Consider the following 27,260-nt stretch of genomic DNA (forward strand, 5'->3'; position numbering starts at 1 on the left):
AGAAAAGGATTTAGGTGTCATCGTTGAAAATACATTAAATCATCTGCTCAATGAGCAGCATTAGCCAAGAAAGCAAATAGAATGCTAGGGATTATTAGAATAGGAACGGAGAATAAAACAGAGAATATCATAATGCCTCTATTTTGTTCCATGGTGCAACCTCATCTGGCATATTGTGTGCAATTCTGAGCACCACATCTCAAGAAAGATATAGCAGAATTGGAAAAGGTAAAGAGAAGGACGATCAAAATGATAAAGGAGATGGAACAATTCCTCCATGAAGAAAGACTAAAAAGATTAGGACTCCTCAGCTTGGAGAAGAGATGGCTGAGGGGGGATATGATAGAGGTTTACAAAATATTGAGTGGAATGGAATAAGTAAATATTAATCAGTTGTTTACTCTTTTAAAAAGTGCAAAGACCAGAGGGCACACAATAACGTTACTAGGTAATACATTTAAAACTAATAAGAGAAAATAATTTTTTACACATCATATAAATAAGCTATGGAATTCATTGCAGAAGATGGGGTGAAAGCTATTAGTGTAGCTGCATTTAGAAAAGGTTTGGACAAGTTCCAGGAGGAAAAGTCCATAAACCATTATTAAAGTACAGTTGCAGAAATCCACTGTTTATTCTTGGGATAAGCAACTTGGAATATAAAAACCCCATGGGATCCTGTCAAGTACTTGTGACCTGGATTGACCACTGTTGAAAACAGGATACTGGGCTTGATGGACCTTTGGTCTGACCCTGTATGACTAGTCTTATGTTCTTATATTCTTATCCCCCTTAATGCCATTAAAATGTGAGCTGATGTATGGCTCTCTCTCTCAACACTGCCCACTTGTGTTCTGCTGATGTGCCTCCATTAGAGTTGATGTCTAACCCTGTGTCATAAGGGAGAGGTAGACATGTATAGTATTCTGGCAGTGCAGGTAACATTGATGAAATGGATGCTATCCCTCTCCACCTTGGCCTGCTGAACTGTATGCAAGTATGTCACTGAGTATAAAATGCAGGTGTAAGGGTACTTTGAGAAGGTGTTCTATTAAGCCAGACTAGTTGGTGGCGATAAAGGAATAAAAATAATTACAACACAATGAGATTGCATTGATCAGACCTGTAGAAATCACCAAGCAAAATAATCAAGGCTGTTGAAATGCTAAAACATATGCTAAAAGCTAACTAGAATGTTAAAAGTCAGCATTAAGTTTATTTCTGCTGTCTGGGCTTAATTTACAAGAGTTACAATAATTCAGTCTTATCTACCTTATAAATAGGCTCTGACTGACGGCCCCCAAATGCGCAGTAGAGAGCAGCTCAACTGCGCATGCGCGGGCGGGAGAGCTGATCGGTCAGATGGTGCTGGGAGGAGCAGCAGCGGCGGATCGGCGGCGACGATATTGGGCGGAGCAGCGGCAGTATACGAATGTCAGGCGGGCCGAGCTACACTAGGTGGGAGGAGCGGCGGCCGCAGCAGCGATATCGGGAGGAAATGTGGCGGCGGTGGCATGGAGCAGCTGAGGTGCGCGCTGGGGAGGGATCCCCAGAGACCTCCCATCTCCATGAGCAGGCCACGCTGAAGAGCATAAGAGGGAGAGGGAAGGCGGTAGGGATTGAGAGTGAGGGAGGGGATTGAGAGTGGGTGGGGAATGACTGAGGGAGAGGGAGAGAGAATGAGAGGGGAGGGGAGGGAGGGAGAATGAGGGGGGAGGTGAGAGTGAGGGGAGGGAGTGGGAGGGAGAATGAGGGAGAGGTGGGAGGCAGGAGGAGAGTGAGGGGGAGGTGAGTGAGGGGAGGGAGTAGGAGGGAGAGTGAGGGGGAGGTGAGAGTGAGAATGAGGGGGTAGGTGAGAGGGAGGGGGAGGCGAGAGTGAGGAGAGTGAGGGGGGAGGTGAGAGTGAGGGGGAGGTGAGAGTGAGGGAAGGGGAGGAGAATGAGGGGGAGAATGGGGAGGTGAGAGTGAGGGAAGGGGGGGGAGTGGGAGAGAGAATGAGGGGGGAGGGGAGGGAGGGAGAATGAGGGGGGAGGTGGGAGGGAGGGTGAGGCGAGAGTGAGGAGAGTGAGGGGGGAGGTGAGAGTGAGGGAAGGGGAGGGAGAATGAGTGGGGAGGTGAGAGTGAGGGAAGGGGAGGGAGTGGGAGAGAGAATGATGGGGGAGGTGAGAATGAGGGAAGGGAGAGGTGAGAGTGAGGGAAGGGAGTTTGAGTGGGGGCAGGGGAGGGAAGGGGGGGTGAGTGACCGAGGGGGAGGAGGATGAGTGACTGAGGTGAATGAGCAAGGGGAAGGGGGAGTGAGGGAAAAGAAGGGTAGACGGGTGCAGTGTCCAAAAACGGACCGAAATTTTTTTTTATGTAGTCCATTTTAACGGGCTTAACGGCTTGTTAGTATATATGAGATAAAATTATAATGCTAACCAGTTAGTAAATGTTATGCAAGCAAACAAACTAACCCATTGGTGTGTAAGTTTAGAGTCGGTGACATAAATAATTTATTTATTTATTTATTATTTTTATATACCGACATTCATCTCAATTGAGACATCACACCGGTTTACATTCAGGTACTGTAGGTATTTCTCTATCCCCAGAGGGCTTACAATCTAGGGGATTGAGAGTGGGTGGGGAATGACTGAGGGAGAGGGAGAGAGAATGAGAGTGGAATGGCTCAAAAGTGCAGAGTTGGCATTTACTCTGCATTTTCGGTAAGCTTCACGGGTCCAGTTATGAGATACTGTGTAATATAAGTTTTACTGGTTGTTAGTATTCAGTGTTTTTACTAGTGACTCAACAGGGATAACCTGTCTCCTGAATGTTGTCCTGGAGGGCCCTTTGTAATTGGAGGTTAAAAGCTGCAGTAGCTGCTTAAATCTCTTGTTCTCCATGATTTGCCAGGTCAATCATTTTTCCCAGTTCACCCTTAATGCTGTCTGCCTTCTACTATGGAATAGTGATGTGACAAACACCCCATCTGCTCCATGGTGGCACGCTGCTGACATGGGGTTACAGGCTGTTTGTCACCTCACTGAAGGAAGAAGCTGGGGATCAGCATAGAAGACTGATGTCCCCTTTTCTATGGCTTTCCTGCTGCTGCTGCTGCTGCTGCTGCTGCTGCTGCTGCTTTGTGTGATAGATGGGGTCACCAGGCTAGTATTAGTGGCCTACACTGACACCAATGTTAAGAGTGTTCATTTTGTAAATGCTGCTGTTTACCACTGTGAAATATGGCCCAGTATGTTTCCTGTATTGATGGCCTAGTAATAGTGATTAGTGAATGCATTCTGCAAATTGCTGATCCTCCTTAACTCTAAAATAAGACCACACCCTGGATGTGTTGCAGAATCTCCTCTCCTTCTCTGGATGCTTGAGTGCTGCTGCTGGAGTTGGGGATGGGGATGGGGTTGAGGGCAGACCAAAATGAAAAAGGCCAGGGACATTTCTCATGCTCTCCACTATCTGCTCTTCCTGGGGGGTGCTCTTTGTTCCAGCAGTGTCCCTTTCTGCCTTCTGTAGTTGCTCACTAGAGGATAGTATGCTGGTAACTAAATTTCCCAAACCCTCCTGAGGTACTAAAAGTTCTGTGACCTCTAGATCTGAGAAGCCCACACAAGAATCAATACTTTATCTGAACCAGCACTTTTACAGTATCTGGTACAGACGCTACATAGATAGAATCAGGAGGAGCCATATGCTGCTTTTAAGTAACTGCTTCTTGTGACTCTTCCCCTCCTCTGCTGATGCCACCTTGCACTGATTTTTGCCTTCTCTTGCTCCTGCATCATAGGAACGGAGCTGACAGTGGGAGCAGGTGTCAGATGCTCTTCCAGCTTGAGCAGCTTTTTTCCTGACACTATCTGTGGTTCCTGCTACAAAACAAAAAATTATCTCTCTTTATTTATGTGAGGGAGACTTGATCTTCTCAGTACTATCATTAGTGCTTCTATTAGAACTTATGCTTACTCTAAGTTTCTTTCTAGGAGGTAAAGCTTTTACTCTACACATTCCCATGTCCCCTACTAGTCCATCTTCCTCCTGCTCCCTGTATCATGAAGGAATTTGACACACTCCTAGAAGTGCCTAGAGAAGATGTTTTATTTTTCAATAAATGTAGTATTCTCTTCATATTTAGTACTCCTACACACACACACACACACACCAGTGTGGTAAGTGGAAAGTTACACACACATACACAGAGATCAAAACAGATAGCACATACACTCTGTTGTTAAAAAACATGCCACACTATCTGTTTTCTGTCTATACAGACAGATTTACACTACAGCTTGTGGAAAGAGGAACACCTTCATACTGTAATCAGTTTATACTGCTTTCTATTTCCAATCAAATAGTCAGATTGAAAAAGAAAAATCTAGGCTGGCGTTCAAGCTGGTCAGTGCTGTGGTTGCTGGTCAGAAACACTGCAACTGTTAAAATCTCTGGCAGTGGAAAAGTGCACTTACTGTATACAAAGAGAGATATGCCCTTTTATTTCTGCTGTTCAGTAATGCAGTACAGCACTAACTCTGCAACACTGAAAAGAGAAAAAACTGTGATGAGAAGGAAAGGCACAACAAATCTCTCACCTTACTATTAAGTTCTTCTTAAGATCATAAAATTGTTTCACCCGTCGGTCGCAGACAGCTGCAACCACTAATGCTAACCTCTTTTTATGTAGCCCTGACATCTTTGGGGAAAGTGGCGTCCTCCACCATCTCCCACTCTCAGGCAGTAAACAAAATGGCGCCAGTGGCCCTTTGCCCTTACCATGTGCCAGGGGCCGGCCAATGGCACCGATAGCCCCTGTCACATGGTAAGGGCAAAGGGCCATTGGCGTACCATTGACAAATAAAAGTGGAGCACGCTGTGCACTGCTGGTCTCCTTTTTATCCTCTTCCACCCATCTTGTTGTGGGTCTACTTACTGAGCTGGCCAATAGTGTCCTAGCCTGCCCCAACATGAGGATTGAAGCTGCACTGCCATCCATAAGGGAAGAGTGAGGGTGCAGATGAAATTCCTTGCCTAGGGCGGCATGCTGCCTGATGATGGGCCTGTACATGGTACTCTATTTTTAACTTCAAAGGCAAATCTTTACTCTGACTCCCATAAGATATATATATATTTTAAGTGACTGAACCATTATTTTGACTAAGAATTCAATATTTAGGAATTTGTTTATTTATTCATGTTATAAAAAAACATATGGAGAAGATTCAAATTATAGCAGTTAGAACTTGGATATCATTTCTTAGTTCACGTGACATATGAGAAGGACAAAACTATTGTTAATTCCCTTCAGAATATTTTACTTTGACAATCCTCAGAGAAAAAGAAAGAGAAGTAGTTATCTTTTCCCTCAACAATGCTAGCCTGCGTAGGTTTTTTAAAATTAGTTTCAATCTGAATTTTTTGATTGCTTAGGGAAGTAAAATTTAGTTTCAGGCAAAACTCGTCTGCTCATTTTTGCACACTCTTTTCACTGTTACATTTCTGTCATTTTTTTCCATTGGCATTTTAGTATTTATTTAGCATGTTGGTTATAATAGCTAAGTGTTAATTGGCTCTTTGGCATGCTATGCCAAGATGATGAACCTGATTAATTAAAACAGGAAGTACCATCCCTAAAGCAGCATGATTAGTATACTGGTGTTGATACCGCAGGTTCATTATATAATATGAATTTTTACCACAGGCAATAGGGTGACTGCATACTTCTCCACCTCTGGCAAAGAACAGAATTAAGCATTAACGCTATAGCAGACCTCTGCTTATCAGCAACCTTGCTATTACTACACCGACCCTGATGTGCATAAGCAATATTTTCATCCACTTCCCAAGAGATTTATCTGGCTGTTGAAGTAGAAAATGAATATTTTACAGTTCACTTGTCTGATCAATTACCTACAAGCTGCTGCAGTATTTCATAGCCAGTGGGAGAGCTGTGTAGGTGATGATAGTGAAATCTGTAGGGAATCTGTTAGCAAACTACAAAAAAAAAAAATAAATTTGTGAATGAGCCATCAGTAACAATTCTTTGTTCATAAGGGTCTTGCCAGAAATTACAGTGTAACCAATTAAAGTGCTTAAATGATAATCTGCAGAATGTGAATTCCAGAGGTGAAGAAATTTGACTGCTTGATTGGAAGATAATTATGGTACAGAATGGTTCAAAGCTAGTCTAGTCTCAATGAAACATCTTCCTTATTATTTTAGGTGCAATTTTTGTCATCAGATAATTGGATGAAATACTTATCCACCGACAATAAAAATTAAAAGAAGTCTAAGAAGTTGTGTAATATTCTGAATCTGATGGGCACAGGGTATGTTATACATTAAATACAGATAAACCCATACAAAGCAAGCTGGGGAGTGGGAAATTGTATCTGGATATTCAGCAAACATCCTTGGATATATATCCAGCTTAAATCACCCATCTGTCTTTGATCAGACTTACACAGCTAACCTGGATACATTTTAGCCATGCCCCCAGAACAGTGCTCCCTGGCTCTTCATATTGGTTACATTTTAGGCTAGAAAACCACTTACTCACCTAAAATCTACCTGCTCTGTGGGGTGGGAAATTTAAAAATTGGGGTTTGTGAAGATCGCGGAGAAATGGGAGGCGGGACCAAAGATGGCCGCTCGATAGAGTAGCACGATCTTTGAGCTCCTGTGTTGCCTGAAAACTTTTCTTGCTAAAGAATTACCGCTAATGGGAAGGAAGCGAAAACCACGAGGGGAATCCTACCCTGCAATTCCCTCGTCATCAACGCTGATCTCAGGGGCCAATGGATGCCCATATCGTGTGCAGAGAAGTAAACACGGGAAATGCTCAGCCGTTGGAGATTCAGGGAGGAGAAGTTGAGCTCCCCTCTCTCCCAGGCTCGATGTCACCTTTCAGCCCCGTGACGAGGACACCAGCAGAGAACCCAGCAGGGGAGAGAGACACCCCAGTCCGAGCAGGCATGCCAGATGACCAAAGAGCCGAAGGGCGTATCCTGGCAGGGAACGGAGGGGTTGGAACGCCGCCAGCAAACCCAAGTTCCAACGAGGGATTAAACGACGTGAATGCAGGTTCTTCTTTGTTGGACAGAGCTGGGGGAATAACAGCGGTCCCGGTGCAAAATATTCCTGAGGTGGTAAGACCTTCTCATTTTTCAATGGAAACTTTATGGGAAACAATCATAGAGATGCGTGCTTCTATTATACAGCTTATTCAACTACTAACAATAAAAATTACTCAGTTTGAAGAGGAAATGAAAGTGCTAAAACATGCTACAGTGGAGGAAAACCAAGGAATGACTAACAGACAGCAGATATTGGAAATTAAGGCAACACAGGAAATGTTTATTAAAGATAGAAACAGCACTGCAAGGAAATTAGAAAATTTGGAGAACGTGAGTAAATATAGAAACTTGAGTTTATAAACTTTCCTCAGGTACCATTGATATCTCCAAGGGACTTGTTTAAACGTTATTTGTATAATGTATTTATTGACTATTATTAAGTTATTGTTCTGATTCAATTTTTGTTATACTGTTATGGATTTAAATGTAACTGGTTTGTTATAATGTAAACCGGAGTGAAGGCAATGTCTGCTATACCTCGGTATATAAACGAATGCTAAATAAATAAATATTTGTTGGAAATATTAAAGATAGAAGAGGCAGCAATGCCTCCTATCTCAAAGATGTTTTATGCACCTAAAGTAAGAAGATCTGAGGAGCAAATTCAAGGGAGAAGAGTAGTAGACCCTGGACAAAATCAAATAACAGATATTTCCAATATTCTGGAAAGTTCAGACATTGACTTGGCTATACCAGCAACATTAATAGTCTGTCTAGCATTGGATCACGATAAAGATTGGCTTTTGCGGTTATGTTTACGATATAGAAACAAGGTATTTCTTGGTTGTAATATAAGAGTTTTTCCAGATGTCTCTCGCGAGACACAAAAGAGGAGAAAAGCCTTCCTACTGTTAAAACCGCAAGTCTTGCTTATTAGATGGATAACATAATAGTTATCCATCTAAATGGCTTACACAGCTATATTCAGCCTTTATCTGGCTAAATTTTAGCCAGCTAATAAATTAGGAGAATAGAATTTAGTTGCATAAATTAGGAAGGGTCCAGGAGTATAACTGAGAGGAGTTGAGTTACCCAGCTAAGTTAACCAGCTAACTCCAATATTCAGAGTTAGCTGGATTACATAGCCAGCTAAGGTCCTTATTTTCTAAATGTATTGCACGCGGTAAGGGACGTTTCGCACACGAAATGTCCCTTTTCGTGTGCGATACCAAAATGGGGGTGGAGTCGGCCCCAGAAGAGGAGGAGTCGGGGCGTCACTGGGGCCAACTCCGTGAAGACGCCGTGGACGACGAAAAGGTAAGGCCCTTTTCGCGTCCGAGTTCGCTCCCAATAGCTTCACCTCCTATGGTGGTGCTATTGGGTGCGAAACTGGCAGCAATCGCACCGCGACGGTGCGATCGCTGCTGGCTAGCGCAGTCCCGCCCCCTATTTCGGCCCCCCACCCCTCATTCTCTAAAGTATCGCAGGCCTGCGATACTTTAGAAAATGAGGCCCTAAGTCTGGTTGAGTCAAAGAGCCATCCTAAAGTTAGCCAGCTATTAGTTGGATTACTAATTAAGAGCCTGATTCACTAAGGCATTTCTCCCATTCTGTATCAATGAGAAAACGCCTTAATGAATTGTGCTCTAAGATACCTGGCAATATTCAATAATGTGGCAACAATGTTGAATATCCCTCCAAAATTAGCCACATAGGTTTATCCGGCAAAGGTCTAGAATCATCATTTTGCTATAAATATAGCAGAAATGCTCTAACCCGTTAAATTATTCGTATCATGTTATATTTATTCTACCTGCCTCTATCTTCCTTCCAGCTTGTCTTTAAGCCTCCAAGTTTTTCATACCTTGTTGATTGTAACTTTGACTTATTCCTTTTCCTGTTATCTATTATTTACCAGAATTGTTACCTCAGTTTTACCCTTTGTTAAAATGTAAACCGATCCGATATGGTTATCTACTATGAAGGTCGGTATAAAAAACTGCTAAATAAATAAATAGCACCCACAATAAAAAATGGGCATGGTTAGGGGGAAGAGCCTTCCTTCTGCATTGCATAGGCAATTTCTGCAAAGCGTGATGCTGTACTGAAAAGTGCGATAGTGTATGGCAAAGCACGATACTATATCGTGAAACACCATGTGTCAGCATGTTACACATCATTAGCCACATCTCGTGTTATTTAATGCATTGTGCACTATTTATTTTTTTATTTATATATCCAGGCTTCCTAGAGCCGCCCCTTTGAGGGTGTGTCAGGAGTTTGTAGAGAGGAGGTAGGTAGGTGGTGTTGGGGCTAGTTGGAGGTTCTTTATAGTGGTTACTGAATGAGTTGTCTTGTTTTCTGTTTTTTCTTCTGGTTCCCTTTTCCTTGGCCTCTTTTGTTTTTTAGTGTGTGGTTTGTCCTGTTTGTGTGACTTTTTCTTTGAAGTGGAGGAGTTGAGAATTGGAGGAGTGAAGGAGGAGCAGAGGAGTGGTGGAGAAGTGGAAGAGTGGAGGAGTGGAGGAGACAGGAGATGTTAGAAGGAGTGGTGGTTGTGGTGAGGAGGAGCAAGGAGGCATGAGAAGGAGTCGTGGTAGTGATGAGTAGGAGTGAGGAGTGGTGATTGTAGTGAGGAGGGTTGGAGAGGATGGAGCGTGAGAGATGTGTGGAGAAGATGGGTAGGAGAGAAGAAAGGAGGAGAGAAGATAAGTAGGGATGTGCAGAGCAAAATTTTATGTTCATATTTTTTATGTCCGAAAGGGGGTCCCACTTGCGGCCAATATGGACATAAAAAAAATCCAATGAGTTGGGTATATGTACATATGTGCAAAAAAAAATTTAAACCCCCTCACCCTCCTTAATCCCCCCCCCAGACTTACCACAACTCCCTGGTGATCGAGCGAGGAGTGAGGACGTCATTTCTGCAATCCTTGGCGAGAAGCATGTGACGTCGGCGGCACGTCGAGTGACGCGGCGTCACGTGATTCCCGGCGAGTTCGCGCCGGACGGCTCGTTCGGCACATGCTTCTCGCCAAGGATTGCAGAAATGGCGTCCTCACTCCTCGCTCCATCACCAGGGAGTTGTGGTAAGTCGGGGGGGGGGGGGGGATTAAGGAGGGTGAGGGGGTTTATATTTTTATTTTGGCTCAACAATCGCGATTTCCCACATATCGAACATATCTATGTTCGATATGTGGGAAATCCGATCGTTTATGTCGAATCAATTTTTTAAGTAAAAAAAAAATATGAGTTGCGTTTTACTAATGCGGTCAATCCGAATGCACACCCCTAAAGATAAGGGAAGAAGTGATAGGGGAAGGAGAACTAGGAGTAGGGACAGGGATAGGATTAAAGATTGGCAGGAGGGAAGAGATAGGAGAAGGTGGGAAGTGGAAGGGGATAGGCAAGTGAGGATGGAGGGAGGAGGATGGCAAGCTAGGGATAGAAAGAGAGGGTAGAGGGGAAGGGATATGGAAGGGCAGGGGCAGGAGGTGGGCAGAAGAGAGGGGAGCTGAAGTGGGAGTGAGTGTAAAGAAAGAGAGGAGGACACCTCTCTGGAAGAGGAAGTGGCACCCCCAACTGGCAGCTAGGCAGGAGGACGCCCTCGCCTGAGGGCTCTCAATTCAGCTTCCAGACAATGAACTGATTATTGCTGGGAGCATTAAACAATGCTATTTGTAATCCATGCCGACAGGACCTCCAAGGCATCCAAGGGCAAGATCTGCCACACCAATATCCAGGAAACTTCACTGCGGAGCGGTATTCAGCAGAGAGCCGAGTAGGTGGCGCAGAGGTACCAAGGCATCAAGGCCCAATTAAAGATGAAGGTATACAGCAGAAACAAATACTTCTGGAAGATCGGTAGAAGAGCACCTTGCCCAATAATACTCATGCCCATGGAGGACCGCCTCATCCCAGCCGCTAGGAGCGGACATGTTTGAGGGCATGGCTGATTGGCTAGACACCGTGCGAACCAGAGCTGGTAAATTCACCTCACTTGTAAATGTCAAGGCTCCTACAGTTGTGCCCATCATTTGGCAAAAGGTGCTCACATTTTTTGAGATGCAAAGTGCGCATGTCATGCCAAATGTTCCACGTGTGTCCCTCTTGGCTTTGGTACTTATGCCTTCTTCTATGTTTCCATAGTCATGCCCAGGACTCTGCTGGTCCCAGCTGTTAATCCCCAGTGACCAACAGTGAAGCCTCAGGGAGCAGCAGCACAGTTGGACTTTTAACTGGCCCCTTGCTTATCGATGCCCAGATGCAGTTTAGTGAGGAGGAGGAAGAGGAGAACAGCAGCAGCAGCAGCAGCAGCAGCACAGCTCAATCATGGAAGGCCTGGGCTCAGCCAGCACACTTAATGTCAGTTTAAATCTTTTTGCTTTAATGGTGGAGGAATCCAGTCTGTAATGGCCTCGCTACAGCACACCACATAGGCAGCAGGAAGCAGTAGGCAGTGAGCTGGACCAGCCCACCAGCCCTCTCATGCCCCTTCTGGAGGCGGAAAATGTCTGTTGCCACATGACAAGCATTGCACCAGTACTATCCACAGAAACAGCTCCGGCCACAGCACTGCCACCAGCATCGTCCCCAGCAACAGCATCGTCTACAGCACCAGTTCCATCACTAGTGTCACCGCCTCCATGCTCCAGCAGCTGGACCAGCTGGAAAGGAACCATCATGTCCGGCTACACCAGATACAGGGAGAGATAGTGCACCTGAAGAGGGCTGTCAACATGCAAACCTAAGGCCCTTGTGCCTTCCCCAGCATCAGAGATCTCAACCCTGCACAGCAGTCCCCACCCAAGAGATGACAGAGAGGTAGGCCCCCCAAAGATATGCCACCTCCAAGTGGCAAGCCACAGTGTGGCAAATGCCCATGAACAGAAATAGCTGGCTTGTGTCCAAGGGGTAGGTCCAGCCAGCCAAATGCTGCAAGCTAGGGAAAGCTCTATACACTGTGATTGCAGTCCTACATGAATACTATGTAGAGACATGGCTGTTTTACATTCACAATCATTCAGAAAACCACAAGGAAGCCACATTTATTTGTTGTTCTCCTTACCTGGAATACACTTTTTCTAGTATAGTGAATTTCTATTTGCAGCACTGTCTAGGTGAAGGCTAACTAGGCCTAAGTGGTTTCTTTATACACGGATCCAGACAGAGGAAGCCTGAGTGAAATAAAGATTCTCAAGGGAAGAGTAAATCCTCTGCTCAGCTCTCTTAAATGAAGAGGAAGGGGTAGTTGAGTGCTAATAGGAAAAGTGGCACTGTATGATGCTTTGGCGAAGCTGGCTGCCACTCAGTGTGGTGTCCTGGCCTTCTGTGGGGGAACATGGGGGATCCTGGGATAGGTCTTGAAGTATCTCTATTGGTAGACCATAGCATAGGGTGAGATTATGGAATACACAGCAGAGCAGCACTATATCTACTAATCTGGGTGGCATATACATTAAAGCTCCCCCTGCTTTGTCTAAACAGTGAAATCTACCTTTCAGAATTCTGAAAATGTATTTTATAACACAGCAAGTTGAACATAAGGCCTTGTTGTACCTCATTTCCGTCAGCATGTTGGGAATTGCAACAGGGATGAGAAGCCAGGTCCAGCAACCATATCCCAAATCTCCTGCGCAAAACCACAGAATGGCTGCATCATTCACCCCACAGTGTCTTCATCCAAATACCTGTGATGATATTGGATAGTTTATATATATTCTTGGTGGTGCTGGGAGGAAAGTTAAATAGATATCTGTGATAATATTTTTTGCTTTGTTTTGGCAAATTTCAATTTCTACATGTGTGTCTTCTTTTGTTTTTATAGCAGTGTCTAGAAAGTAGTTATTAATGGATGGGTGTTCCTCGGTGAGCCTTTTGGAGAGGTATAGGTTGATGAAGTATTTGTGGAATTGTTTAAGTAATTAATCACTTTGTTTTCGGAAGATAAAAGTCATCAGTGTATCTGAGGTATGTCAGAATTTACCTGTCATTGAAGGGAAAGTTGTATATGAGAATGAATTCCGTACATTCGATGATTGTGATAGGTATTATATCTTCCATACATGTTGTATTTGTCATTTCAGTAGAAATTTCTAGCAGGTATGTCATCCTTATAGAAATTGCTTGTGTATAAGTAATTCCCATAAGGATGACATCCATAATCTCTAAGATGGGTTTCAGGTATAGCTAGATATAATTTTTCTGAGTTTTCTTAAAGTCAGTGGTTTATTGGCTATCACTTCTGCTCCTGTTTGTTCCAAAAGAGTTTATAGTGGATTAAATGATTCCATAAATACTTTCTTTAATGTTTTGATGATGGCTTAGACCCAGTTGCCTGTTTTGTGGGTTTTTGGCAGCAAACAAATGTTGTTGAGTATGGGCAGTCTGTGATCAGTAAGGATATGCATTAGTTTTGAACGAAAGCGAAATCCGCAACATATAGGTCCCTATTCGTTGCATTCATGGGTCCACAAAACATATGGCGAACCCCCACAAATGCAACATATCATCAACGAATAAAACCTCCACCCTCCTGACCCCCCCCCCACCAAAGACTTGCCAAAAGTCCCTGGTGGTCCAGCGGGGGTCCTGGAGCAATCTCCTGCACTCGGGCCGTTGGTGTTGTAGCTCACCCTGTCAGGAGGGTGGAGTTTGCAATCTTTTGTAACTTTACTCCTCAAGAAGGGAGGAGTTATCAATCTGTTGTTGATCACCCCGCCAGAAGGGTGGAGTTATCAATCTGTTAGAATTTCTGCTAGGAGTTAGCAGTCTGTTATAGGTTAGGACTGCTGCATAGCAATCTGTTGTAGGAGCTGCTATGGAGTTGCTCCCCAGAGGGGAGAGGTCAGCAACCATCTAAGATCTGTTCTTCCAGAGAGGAGGAGTTAGTATCTGTTATGGATCTCCGCATGGAGTGGCAACCTGATATACGAGAGTTCCCCTGACGGGGGTGTTGGCCATCTGTATGGTTCCTGCTAAGAAATAGCAATTGGCTTTGATACAGTTCCTGAGGAAGGAGATGTTAGCAACAGTTGAGGATAGACTGCAAGGTAGCAGTTTGTTGTACTCAGTTCTTGAAGTGTGAGAGATGAGCACTCTAATGTAGAATGGTGAATCCTTGGGCCGATGGCAGATGACAGCGCCTCCCCTCACCTTCCCCTCCCTTCCTCTACCTAACCCACCCCCCCGGCCCTATCTAAATCCCCCCCCTACCTTTGTCTAAGGATTTACGCCTCCCGGAGGGAGACATAAATCCATGCGTGCCAGCAGGCCGCTGGTGTGCCGAGACACAACCCGGGGGCGGCCACGCCCCCGGACCACACCGGGCCGAAACCACACCCCCAGGCCCACCGCGTCCCGCCCCCAAAACGCATCCCGCCCCCAAAACGCTGCGTCGATCGGCCCCGCCCCCGACACGCCCCCGACAAAAAACCCCGGGACTTACGCGAGTCCCGGGGCTCTGCACGCACCGGCAGGCCTATGGAAAATAGGCACGCCGGCGCGCAAGGCCCTGTTCGCGTAAATCCGGGCGGATTTACGCGAGCAGGGCTTTTAAAATCCGCCCCCATGATACCAGCTTAGGAATAAATAAGGGAGCATCTGCCCAGCTGCATATATGTAAGAAATTAGAATAACTCGGTTGTTTTAGCAATAAACTGGATCTAGTTGGAATACTGGAATAACCATTTTACTTCTTCTAACGTATATGCACTAGATGGCAGTATTAACTAGATAATTCTGAGATGATCATAGGGATTTCCAATCAATATCAGATTAGTGGAGTGAGATCACCAGATATGGGTGTAGCCAACATGCTAGCTTATTAACATGTATGGAAATTTAGAATAATGCGCAGATAATATGCAAATTTATGATCCATCTCCTTCATAATATGTAAAATAGAAAAGATTCCCGCTTTTTATTCTCGATCTTGCTGTGCTTTTGTGATAAGCAAATATGATAGGAGTTCTTAAGTGACAAGTTCCTGATACTAATATATACACTAATATATATATATTTATTTTTTTTTTGCTTTTTCCTGTTAAAGATGAACAACTCATACTCTGTGTTTTATTTTTTTTGTTCCAACAGGTTTTTCATGTTTTGATGTTCTTTGTTACATGTAATGCTTTTTCAAGCAAGTTTAAATGTTCAATGTAAACCGATTTGATTTGCATATAATGCAAGAAGACCGGTATATAAAAACCAAAAATAAATAAATAAATAAATATCCTGAGAGGGACCACCGACTAGGCTGGAGTATGGAGACAGACACAAGCCTTTCCCGAGTCTAATATCCATTAACAGACCATTGCTGCATAATGTAAATACTTCTTATTGTAAATATTTTACTTCTGTATAATTTTCTTTAATTATTGTCTTCTTGCTCCACCAGTTCTAGCAACCCTGTTATATTGTAACTTTATTGTTTCTTATGCACTTGTTATATGTACGAAGTTACTGCACCCCTTGTTATCTGTAAACCGGCATGATATGATTGTATCATGAATGTCGGTATAAAAAAGCTCTAAATAAAATAAAAATAAATATAGTTCTTTATTAGACAGGTAGTAGAACCACCAGAGGTGGCAGTAGTGAGCTGATGTGCCCGGAAGGGCTGAAGTCCCTCAGATCCTGGAACTGCTATCTCCGGGTTTGCTGAGCTGTAGAGAGACTCTCATAGATAGTGAGTAGACAGGGTATGCTGGATACATAACCAGAAGTAGATTACTCACATAGATTAATAAGAAGGCTCAGTAGCTGGAGAGAGTTAGGCCCTCAAGGAGCGAGTACCTGGTTCCAGGGACAGCTCTGAGAGAGTGATGGTGACTCACAGTTATCTATCTCTGTAATGGTTTCTAGGCAATGAAGAATAGTTGGTATATTCAGGAACAGGAGCCTCTAGGCGAGTACTGGTTACTATATGCAAACTGAAATAAGAACTCACAATATCTATATATGAAATAACTTCTGTAATAGAAGAGAGTCTTTGGAGGGTTTTAGGAACATTGGCCCTCGAGGAGCGAGTACCGGTTCCTATATGCAATCTGCAATAACTCACGATCTCCATACCTGTGATAGCGTCTTAGACAGAAGAGAATCTTCAGAGTTCTAGGAACATGGGCCCTCGAGAAGCAAGTACTGGTTCCTATATGCAACTGAAATAGAAACTCACAATGTTCACATCTGCGATCACTTCCATGCAATAGGGAGTCTTCTGAGTATTCAGGGATGTAGGCCTTCAAGGAGCGAGTACCGGATTCCGTCTTAGCAATCTGAAAACAAGAGGAGAGAGCGGGGCCCCCAAGGAGCGGGTACCCCTGGTAAATTCGAAGAGGCAGAGCAGCGGAGAATGAAGCAGGTCGAGATGATCCCCGCAATCAATCCCTTGCTAACTATTCATAAGCGTAAGCAAAGACCTTTTATGTTGGAAGCGGATGATGTCACTACGGGAGGACGCCCCCGAGGTTCGCACCCTTGCTGGTACAAACTTCTGAGCCTGTGCACACGCGCGCCCTACATTATCAGGAACATGGCGGATCCGCAGCGTCAGGCCAGCCCGGGGTCTCCAGGAAGAAACGGCGAGGAGAAGCCGCAGCAGCAACTGTCCATCAGACCCGAAGGGAGTCGCCTCAGAGGTAGAGAGGGTGGAGCGAGGGCAAGAGTAGGCACGAACGCAACAGTCGGATGCCAGTATTCAAAATGGCGCCAATAGCCTTTGCCCTTACTATGTCACAGGGGCTACCGGTGCCATTGGTCGGCCCCTGTCACATGGTAGGAGCACAAGATGGCACCAGTCGTCCATTGCTCCTACCATGTGACAGGGGCCGACCAATGGCACTGGTAGCCCCTGTGACATAGTAAGGGCAAAGGCTATTGGCGCCATTTTGAATACTGGCAGCTGACGACCCGAGTGCAGGAGATCGCTCCAGGACCCCCGCTGGACCACCAGGGACTTTTGGCAAGTCGGGGGGGGGGGGGGGCAGGAGGGGTGGTGGGTTGTAGTTAATTAAATTGAAAGGGTTGGGATGGGGTTTTTTTTTTGTTTTTCCAACTTTAATGAAAAACGAATACCGAATGCAACTAATGGATGAATTGGGTTTTCCCGAAAATGGACGCAACTGATTTGGGTCCCGGTGCAATGAATACAGAATAGCAACAAATTCTTTCCTTCTGCACATCCCTAGTGATCAGTGGGTTTAATCATTTCTGCATGTAAAAAGAGACAGTCAGTCCTCATAAAGTGTTACCTTACCCTGAACACAAGAACATAAGTATATAAGAAGATGCCATACTGGGTCAGACCAAGGGTCCATCAAGCCCAGCATCCTGTTTCCAACAGTGGCCAATCCAAGAATTCAAACATCTTCATGACTAAGACTCTGCTAATATCTCTCTTTGTTGCTAATTCAAGTTCTTCTAAGCACCTTCTGATGACCCATACTGTAGAAATTCATACTCCATAACATTATAATAAAAGTTGCCTGCTCCAGTTCTATAGTCATATATGAAAAAGAGGCCTGCAAGGTCTTAGATTACAATTTTTATCAAAGCTCTTCATAAGTTATACAATGGTGACATGCATGAGTCACTTATTTAAGGTTACTTCGAAAACAAGTAGGGCAATGAACCCTACAGCAGTGCACTGGATATTTCAGAGGAAACATTTCATTTTGTTTTGAATAGTTTAGAAATATTTTTGAGCACTCAGAAAGGATGAGATAAAACATAAATTAATTGGTACATAGCATGTAGCATGCCTTTATTTTGATTTACATGGGAAATTAAAAGGAAAGTATACTGGAGGGTCGACTTCTAGTTGACCCCTTGGTCCTAGAGTAAACATAAGGCTTGTGTCTGAGTATATGTGTCACCTTATGATGTACTATGATGAAAACCGTAATTCATTCTGAGCTAATTTAAATAGGGCAAAATAGATATCTTTTGTTCTGTTATTTATGTATAAATAAAAGCACAACACCTTTTTTGCTGTTGGACTAGCTCATCATTGATAAATTTGAGGATGATGATAAGGAATGGAGACTTTTACAATAACTTGTTTCAATTTAGAAATGCTGCAGATCACTGGCTAGCTGGATTGGCACCAGCAGGCTATAATTTTCCAGAAAAAAAGTGAGTCTTCATGCTGCCCACATTAATATGATACTCTGTTACCATGCTAATATAGAATATCTAAATATTGTCTGCAATCTGGCATATGCGACAATATGTAAATGTTATGATATCATGCCACCAAACGCTAACAGCTGTTAACTTTTAAGTTCATTGAGTATAAATGCTTCATGTAAACTCAATACAAGGCCACAAAACAATTACAATCGCTATGTAATTGAACTGTCTTTTGTGTCAATTACTATGTACTTTGATTTCTTCCAACAGCAATGTGTCAGATTTATCAGAGATCAGAACAATTTAACCTTTTGATTCATTTTAAGTATGCAAGTGCAATATGTAATCTAGCAGTTCTAACAAATTATGTAATTGATCTCTTTCAATTGCAGTTTTTTTCTGATGCTACATTGATTGTTATGTAGTTAAAATGCCCTTTTGATCAGTTACACTAATGATTAAGAAAATAAGAACATAAAATATCATGCTGAGTTAGACCAATGACCATTGAGGCCAGCATCCTGTCTCCAACAGTGGACAGTTTGAGTCACAAATACCCAGCAGATCACAAAAAGTAGATCCATTTTATGTTGTTCACTCCCATGGATAAGTAAAGGCTTTCCTTAGTCTACCTGGCTAATAATATGTTATGGACTTTCCCTCCAGAAACCCCACCATTCTAGATGCCTTCAGCAATAAATTCCATAGCTTGATTGTGTGCCAAGTGAAAGAAATACTATCAATGACTTATTTAAAATCTGCTGGTTGTTATTTTCATGGAATGTCCCCTTGTTTTAGTATTATCTAAAAGGGTAATTAACCATCATCTATTTAATGTTTCACTCAGCTCATGATTTTAAATAAGAGAATTATAAGTAAAAACTAATCAGATATTTATTCTTAACAGAGCAGTTGTTCAAGAAAAGCACCCTGGTAGTGGATAAACCACTGCTAGGGAGCATGTTATGAAGAGGGACTAAATACCCTAGAACAGTGGTTCTCAATCTTTCTTTTGCTGGCAGAGCCATTTTAAGGGGGGGGGGGGGGCGAGAGGGGAAGTCCACCTTGGGTGGCAACAGGGGGAAGAGTGTCATTGCCGCTGGCAGGAAGGTCTTACGATGGTGCGGAACAGTAACGTGGCAAGGGTAACCCAGCCAGGAAAAGCAAAGAGCTGCAATGGCAGAGGCCAGCGTCATCGTCGGCATTTCCTGGAGCTGGTGAGGCAGCAAAGAACGGGCCCAGCATTGCTGCCGGTGGCCGAAGAAGGGAGAGACTGGCCCTGTGAGAATAAGTGCCAGTGTATGAGCTAGGGGTGTGTGGGGGTATGTGCATGTGTATGAGTGTGTTTGGGTGGGTGTGTGTCTGTGTCTGTGTAGGAGGGTGTTTGTGTGGTTGTGTATATGAGGGTGGGTGGGTGTGTATATGAGAATGTGTGTATGTGTTTGTGTATATGAGGGTGTTTGGGTGTGTGTTTGTGTGTATGAGAGAGTGTGTGCATGAGATGGTGAATGTATAGAGTGAGTGTGTGTGTGCCTGTGGGTGCGTATGTGTAAGTGGGTGACTGTGTGCGGCGGTGGGGGTGGGGATCAGAGAGAGGTAAAGAGAGATAAAGAGGAAGCAAGTATGTATGAGAGAGAGACAGAGGAAATGTGTGTCTGTCTCTTTCTTACACATTCATACTCAAGCTCCCTCTGTCTTTCGCCAAGCATATATGTGTTTGAGAGATAGAGGGAGCATATTTTGTCTGTGTCTGTGTGTGTACCCCCAATTCATGACAATCTCAGGGTGACAGGTATGGAGAGTGGGGGATTTTTAAAATCCTTATTATTTTTAATTACTGGGTGTTATTTGATGCCTGCTGTTTTGAAATATTTTATTGATGTTTAGGAAATTTTAAAAAATGTCTACAGGAGCTTCTAATTATTGATATTATTCTGTTCATCAGCTGTTTTGAAATGTATATTTTTAGTATGGTTTTACTATTCTGATTGATTCATATTTCTTGATTGTATTGTTTTGAGGAATAGTGATTTTCTGCTTTTCCATTGTTGCAGTGCATACAGAATCTGGCTTGTGTGTGTTAGTGTGTGAGAGAGGTACAGAGAAAGTGTGTATGTGTGTGTGTGTCTCTCTCTCTCTTACACACACATGCTCCCTCTGTCTTTCCCCAAGCATGTATGCATGTGTATGAGAGAGAGGGAGCATATTGTATTTGTTTGTGCATGTGTGTGTGTGTGTGTGTGTGTGTGTACCCCCATTCTACAACAATCTTAGGATGACAGAAATGGAGAGCAGGAGATTTTTAAAATCCTTATTAGTTTTAATTATTGGGTGTTATTTGATGTGTCTGCTGTTTCAAAATATTTTATCGATATTTAGGAAATTTTAAAATTATATATTGCAGGGGGGATTGCCAAAAAAGGTATCCGCCCCAGGTGCCAAATACTCTAGGTCCGCCTCTGTTTGTTGAGACAAACCTGACAGATGATGCTGACATGCGAGACACATGAATGTCAAGGGGCTAAATGTAAACATGTAATCTACATCCACAGGACCATCATCCTTTTTGCCCTACAAAAATGGGTGCAGAGCAGAACTAGGATATTTCCCTGTACAACTTACTATGCAAAATTGCTGCTCCATACTTCAAAATACTGCTATCCAAACACTCAAATATTATTTTATTCGAATAACTCCAAAGGCTTATACAGTTTAGAAAATCATGCAATCCCCTGACATGGGCCATGCTTCACTAGAGAGGCTGTGTCAGGAGAGACAAGTAGGTATACATCTTACATCAATTGTGGAAGAGTTTTCATTTTAACCTAGTATATAGGTGAATGCTTAAGGGATTTACAGGCTTACGCATGGTTCATAGCATGATATTGGGACCCATCAGATGAGCAGAAGGAGGTGCCAATGTTATGGTTTGTGGGTATGTGGATCCTTGGCCCGAAGTGCGAGTTGTTACAGCCCATGGGGAGGAGCCCCTCAGGTCCGCACCATCAGGAGGCGACGTACAGGCACAGCGTGGAGAACCCCAGGAACCAGGAAGTGACCTCTGTAGAGTGACTGACAGTAGATAGTATCTGGAGTGAGTCCTTGAGGAGAGAGGCACCAGACAGACCACAGAACGGTAGGCGCAGGATTAGTCATGCTGCAGTTTCTCTGGGAGGATAGTCCCGAGGGGCGGAGCCGCAGCGTACTGGGCATAGACTTGGAGGCGCAGGCCCACCCATGAAGCAGGGGAGCCTAGAGCCAGTCTCAGCTGTTGACATAGGCAGGATCCCAGAAAGCAGTGGAGTGACAGTAGTCTAGTAGAGAAGCAGGCCCGAAGAGAGGGACAGTTGACAGTTGTTGAATGCACTGGAGCAACCCCCCTGGAGTGGGGAGGCTCTAGGTAGTCTCTTGAGTAGAGAGCATGGCCCAAGGAGAGGGAGAGTGCAGACAGTCTTGCTAGAACACAAGCGCAACCCCGAGAAGTGGGGAAGGCTAGCCAAGGAACTCACAGGTTGCCGCAGTGTTCCAAGGGAGACCTGAGTAGCAGAAGCTTGTTGCAGACTAGGACGCAAGAGGTGCAGGGCCAGCCCGAGGAGCGGGATAGGCAAGGGGAGCGAGTCCCCGTAGGACCACACGCTGACCCCCATGGAGTGGGTACAAGACAGGGTCCAGAAGCAAGGCTCATAGCGAAGTCTCAGGAACACAAGGTAGGAGTTGAGGACTCGTACGGAACATGTTGCCAAGTCGGCTAGCTGGGGGCAAAGGTGGAGCTTAAGTACAGGAGTCTGATGACATCATCAACCAGGGAAGCCCCCGAGGTTCCCGCCGAATAGGCTTCAAATGCGGGGCCGGTGATGTGCGAGAGTGCCTAGGAAGGCTAGACATCGAAGTAGGAAGTAGCGGCGTCCATGCTGCCGTGAGGTGTCCCCAGGAATGCGGCGGTGTAGGCAGGCCTGCACTGTGAGCAGACCCAGGGAGGGCAGGAGAGTGGTGCAAACAGTGAATACTCGCGGTCGCAGCTGTCTGCGACTGACAGGTATAACAGTACCCCCTCTTAAGGCCCCTCCCTAGGGGTTTGGTTTAGTGGGGATGATTGGCATGAACTGCAGAAGAAGATCCTTGTCTAGGATATTAGCCATAGGTTCCCAGCTATTCTCCTCAGGACTAAAACCCTCCCATGACAGGAGGTATTCCCACTTTCTTCCATGCTTTTGGATGTCCAAGACCTCCCACACTTGGTACATGACATCAGTTTTAGAAGACAGTGGAACAGGTTCTGGTGGCCTCTTGGAGAATCCGGAGAGAATCAGAGGCTTGAGTAGAGAAATGTGAAAGGTATTGTGAATCTTGAGTGATGATGGCAATTGTAGCCGATAGGTAACAGGACCCAGATAATGTAACACTGGAAAGGGTCCAATGTATCTTGGAGCAAAACGGACTGAGGGCAGCTTGAGGTGAATACATTTAGTGATGAGCTATACCTTATCTCCAGGTTGAAACTGGGGTGCAGCATGGTGATGACCATCAAAAGCCCTTTTTGATCTCTGAGCATCCTTTTCAAGTAGCTGTTGGGTATTTTGCCACAGATGATGTAGTTCTTGGGCAGTCGCCTGTGCTGCCGGGGAGGCGACGGACAGCGGAAGTGGAAGCAGTGGCAAATGTTGGCATCTGTAGACCAGTTGGAAAGGCGATGAACCCGTGGAGATGGACACATGGGAATTCTGTGCGAACTCCGCCCAAGGCAGGAGGTTGGCCCAGTCATCATGCTGCAGACTCATATAGGCTCACAGAAATTGTTTAAGGGTTCTGTGGGTCCTCTTGGTTTGGCCATTGGCTTGAGGGTGGTAAGCCGAGGTAAAATCCAGGGGGGATATTAAACTTCTTGCAAAGAGATTTCCAGAAGCGTGCAGTAAATTGAACCCTATGATCAGAGAGAAAATATATCTGGGAAGACTGTGGAGCTGGAACACGTTTGAAAAACAGTTTGGCGAGCTGAGATGGCGTAGGAAGATCCGGTAGAGCCACAAAGTGCGCCATCTTAGAGAAGCGGTCGACAGTGACCCATATGGTGTTATTTCCATTGGAGACTGGCAAATCCAAATTAAATTTGTGGCAATATGGGTCCAGGGTTCGTTGGGAATGGGGAGTGGCTGTAGAAGTCCCCATGGTTTCCCTGCTGAAGGCTTATGCTGACTCTACATATGCTTGAGTATCTTTACGCATAGTAGGCTACCAGTAGTAGTGTTGCAGATTGGAGAGAGTCCTGGACTGACCTGGGTGTCCGGAGGTCAATGAGTCGTGGGCCCATTGCAGAACCTTTGGCCGTAGTGGGCATGGAACTACTGTCTTACCCAGAGACACTGGAAAAGTGGCTGACAGTTGGACCTTTGCGAGGTCAATAATGTGTTGCGGGATATCAGGCACATCCTCAGTGACGAATGATTGAGAGAGGACATCAGCATGACCATTCTTATCTCCTGGGTGGTAACATACTATGAAGATGAATCTCATAAAGAAGAGAAACCAGTGGGCCTGGTGGCCGCGCGTATCTTATAAAATCCTGGATCGGCGCGCGCAAGGCTGCTGATTTTGGGCAGCCGGCGTGCGCCGAGCCGCGCAGCCTGCCTCCGTTCCCTCCGAGGCCGCCCCGAAATTGGAGCGGCCTCGGAGGGAACTTTCTTTCACCCTCCCCACACCTTCCCCTCCCTTCCCCTACCTAACCCACCCCCCCAGCCCTATCTAAACCCCCCCCCACCTTTATCCATGGATTTACGCCTCCCGGAGGGAGACGTAAATCCACGTGCGCTAGTGGGCTGCTGGCGCGCCGAGACCCGACCCGGGGCGGTTCCGGAGGGCGCGGCCATGCCCCCGGAATGCCCTGAGCCGAAACCATGCCCCCCGGGCCCACCCCCGAAACGCCGCGTCCCGCCCCCAAAACGCCGCGTCGTTCGGCCCCGCCCCCGACACGCCCCCTAAAAAAAACCCCGGGACTTACGCGCGTCCCGGGGCTCTGCGCGCGCTGGCGGCCTATGCAAAATAGGCGCGCGAGGGCCCTGCTCGCGTAAATCTGGGCGGATTTACGCGAACAGGGCTTTTAAAATCTACCCGATAAAGGGGCGGATTTTCAGAGCCCTGCTCGCGTAAATCCGCCCAAAACCGGGCGGATTTACGCGAGCAGGGCCCTGCGCGCCGGGAAGCCTATTTTACATAGGCTTCCCGGCGCGCGCAGAGCCCCGGGACTCGCGTACGTCCCGGGGTTCTCGGAGGGGGGCGTGTCGGGGGGCGGGGCCGGAGCGCGCGGCGTTGCGGGGGCGTGTCGGCAGCGTTTTGGGGGTGGGTACGGGGCGTGGCTACGGCCCGGGGGCGTGGCCGCGCCCTCCGTACTCGCCCCCAGGTCGCGGCCCAGCGCGCAGGAGTCCCGCTCGCGCGCGGGGATTTACGCCTCCCGGAGGGAGGCGTAAATCCCCCGACAAAGGTAGGATGGGGGTTTAGACAGGGCCGGGCGGGTGGGTTAGGGAGGGGAAGGGAGGGGAAGGTGAGGGGAGGGCAAAGGAAAGTTCCCTTCTAGGCCGCTCCGATTTCGGAGCGGCCTAGAAGGGAACGGGGGTAGGCTGTGCGGCTCGGCGCGCGCAGGCTATACGAAATCGATAGCCTTGCGCGCGCCGATCCAGGATTTTAGCCGATACGCGCGACTACGCGCGTATCTACTAAAATCCAGCGTACTTTTGTTTGAGTCTGATACGCAAGCAAAAGTAGGCTGATCGCGCTTCTTTTAAAATCTACCCCAAAATATATAAGCATATTTTTATAAAATGGGTAGAGAAAGAATGTGTGTTCCTGTATTACAAACATATGCATGTACTGAAACATATGCACATACTTCGGGGGCAGAAAAATACCATATTTTATAAACTGTGAGCAAATGGTGCACTTCAGACAGTTTTGAAAGTTGGGGTCAATATGACTGCTGTAATGAAATCCAACTTTGCCAACATAATTTGAACTGGAACTGGAAAGGAGGCTCCTCATATACTACAGTTCTGCTAGTGCCTAAAAGAGTAGTGTGAGAAAAATTAATAGCTTGAAATTCAACAATTTACACCAGAAGGGTGATTAAACATTCTTGCCAGATGTCTTTGAAAAAGGAGGGGTGCCTTGACAGAACTTTTAGAGTTACATAATTAAAGAAAGGTCATTGCTTAAATCTGTTTAAATCCTTGAAAGCTGCCACTGGCACATATTGTAAAGAGCTAGACACTAAATATTCTTCAAGGTGAACATGGCTTGCAGTCCTATTCTTGATGATGATAGTTTTGTAGCAATCTACTGTATCCAGAAAGGAAATCAAGTTTTAAAGTAATATAAGTCACAAACTTTTATTGTTCAAATAGTACTTTCTTAACCATATAAAATATTTAACCTAGAGCTATTTATGGCAAATAAATACAAAAATAATTGTATGAATTATTTCTTTATGTAATCCACCATGGTCCTATCTCTAGGAAAAGGTGGAATATCAGATGCTTATAAATAAATATCAAATGTGTTTGAAGACAATTGTTAGGTTAGATTCAGACCAAAACAAAACAACTTTAATAAATATATTCAGTTTTGATGAATGCAATCATGTAAAATCCTTTTATACAACAACCCATTGTATTTATTGTATGGCAATCCGAATGAAGCTTGAGAAATCGAGCTTTTCCTAGATGTTAAAAAGTTGTCCTGTTCTTTGCCAGCGATGCTTAGTGTAGATGTCAAGTTGATCCTTTACATGCCTAGATTCCAGATCCTTTCTATTATTTTTATATTTCCTCTATAATCTCCTATTATTAACACTGCTTCCTCTCTTTTTATTTTGAGGACTAATGTTAAGTGAGATTTGTAATTTTTATTTTCTTGCTGATGTTATCTTTTTGATTTGTTTCATAAGATTTCTCTTTTGTTTCAATAACAAAGCTGAATGCTTTGTGGAAAAAATATTAAAGTATTAATTAAATAAATAGAGTCCAATATTCAATAAGCCATTTAGTGGACAAGCTATCCAGCTAAAGTTAACCGGATAACTTGTTCCATATATTCAGTGGGATAAACATTCCACTGCATATACAGTTATTTGGTTGCATGTACCCAGATAGCAAAAACCTAACCGGTTAAAAAAATTTTAAATAGCCGGTTAGGTTTTTAGTTATCCTGCCTTGTGTGTCTGTACAATGTGCTACTTGGCTAACTTGTGCTGTCATTAAAGAAAAATAACAAAAAAAATAACAAAAAAATATATGAGCCAGTGGGCATCCCCTCCCTCCCCCCAAAATTTCTTATAAAGGCTCTGTCGGGCCATGCCCTCCTCACCTCCAAAATGTTACAGAGACCCACCCTGTCCCAGTGTTTGCAAAAATAAAAAAATCAGGCTGCCACCTACCCACATGGATTTAAAACACTGTGGCACTCCCCCTTCCCATGACCCTCCCAGTCCCCCCACTACCTTATATTTTATTGCTGGTAGCATGGAACACCTTTTTAGAATCTAAGAAGAAGCTCAAAATCACTTATAAATGCTGATTTGTAAGGACGTGTTTTCATTTTTAATGACATAGGCAATGTCAACAACACCCCAAGGCTTCAAAAGAGGGCACAAATAATAGTGGCATGAACCTCCAATGGCAGCAAGAAAGGGGTGAAATGGCAGTAAGAGTGGCATGAATATCTTAAGGCACTATGAAGGGGGAAACAAAACAGTAAAGGTGCAACAAAAAAAAGTCTTAGGCACTGACAGAGGAAAAAAGAAGCACAAATACTGGCATGAAGACTCCAAGGCACCATGAGAGGTACAAAGCAGCCACCCACAGTGGGAAGAACATGCCAAGGAAAATAGTGATTGGTATGCTAGCAAGGCTGCGTGTCAGAAAGACTCCCAAGGTGTAACATAAGGGGTATAGGAGCAAGAAAGAGTGGCAGCAAGATTCCCAAGGTGTAGTGTCAGGAGCCGAGCTGCAAAGCAGAGAGGCAGCAATATTTCCAAGTTGTAGAGTCTTGGGTATTGCAGCAAGGTTGAGTGTTTGCAAG

The sequence above is a fragment of the Rhinatrema bivittatum genome, chromosome 2 (genome assembly GCF_901001135.1).
Source record: "Rhinatrema bivittatum chromosome 2, aRhiBiv1.1, whole genome shotgun sequence".
In the NCBI taxonomy this organism is placed as follows: Eukaryota; Metazoa; Chordata; class Amphibia; order Gymnophiona; family Rhinatrematidae; genus Rhinatrema; species Rhinatrema bivittatum.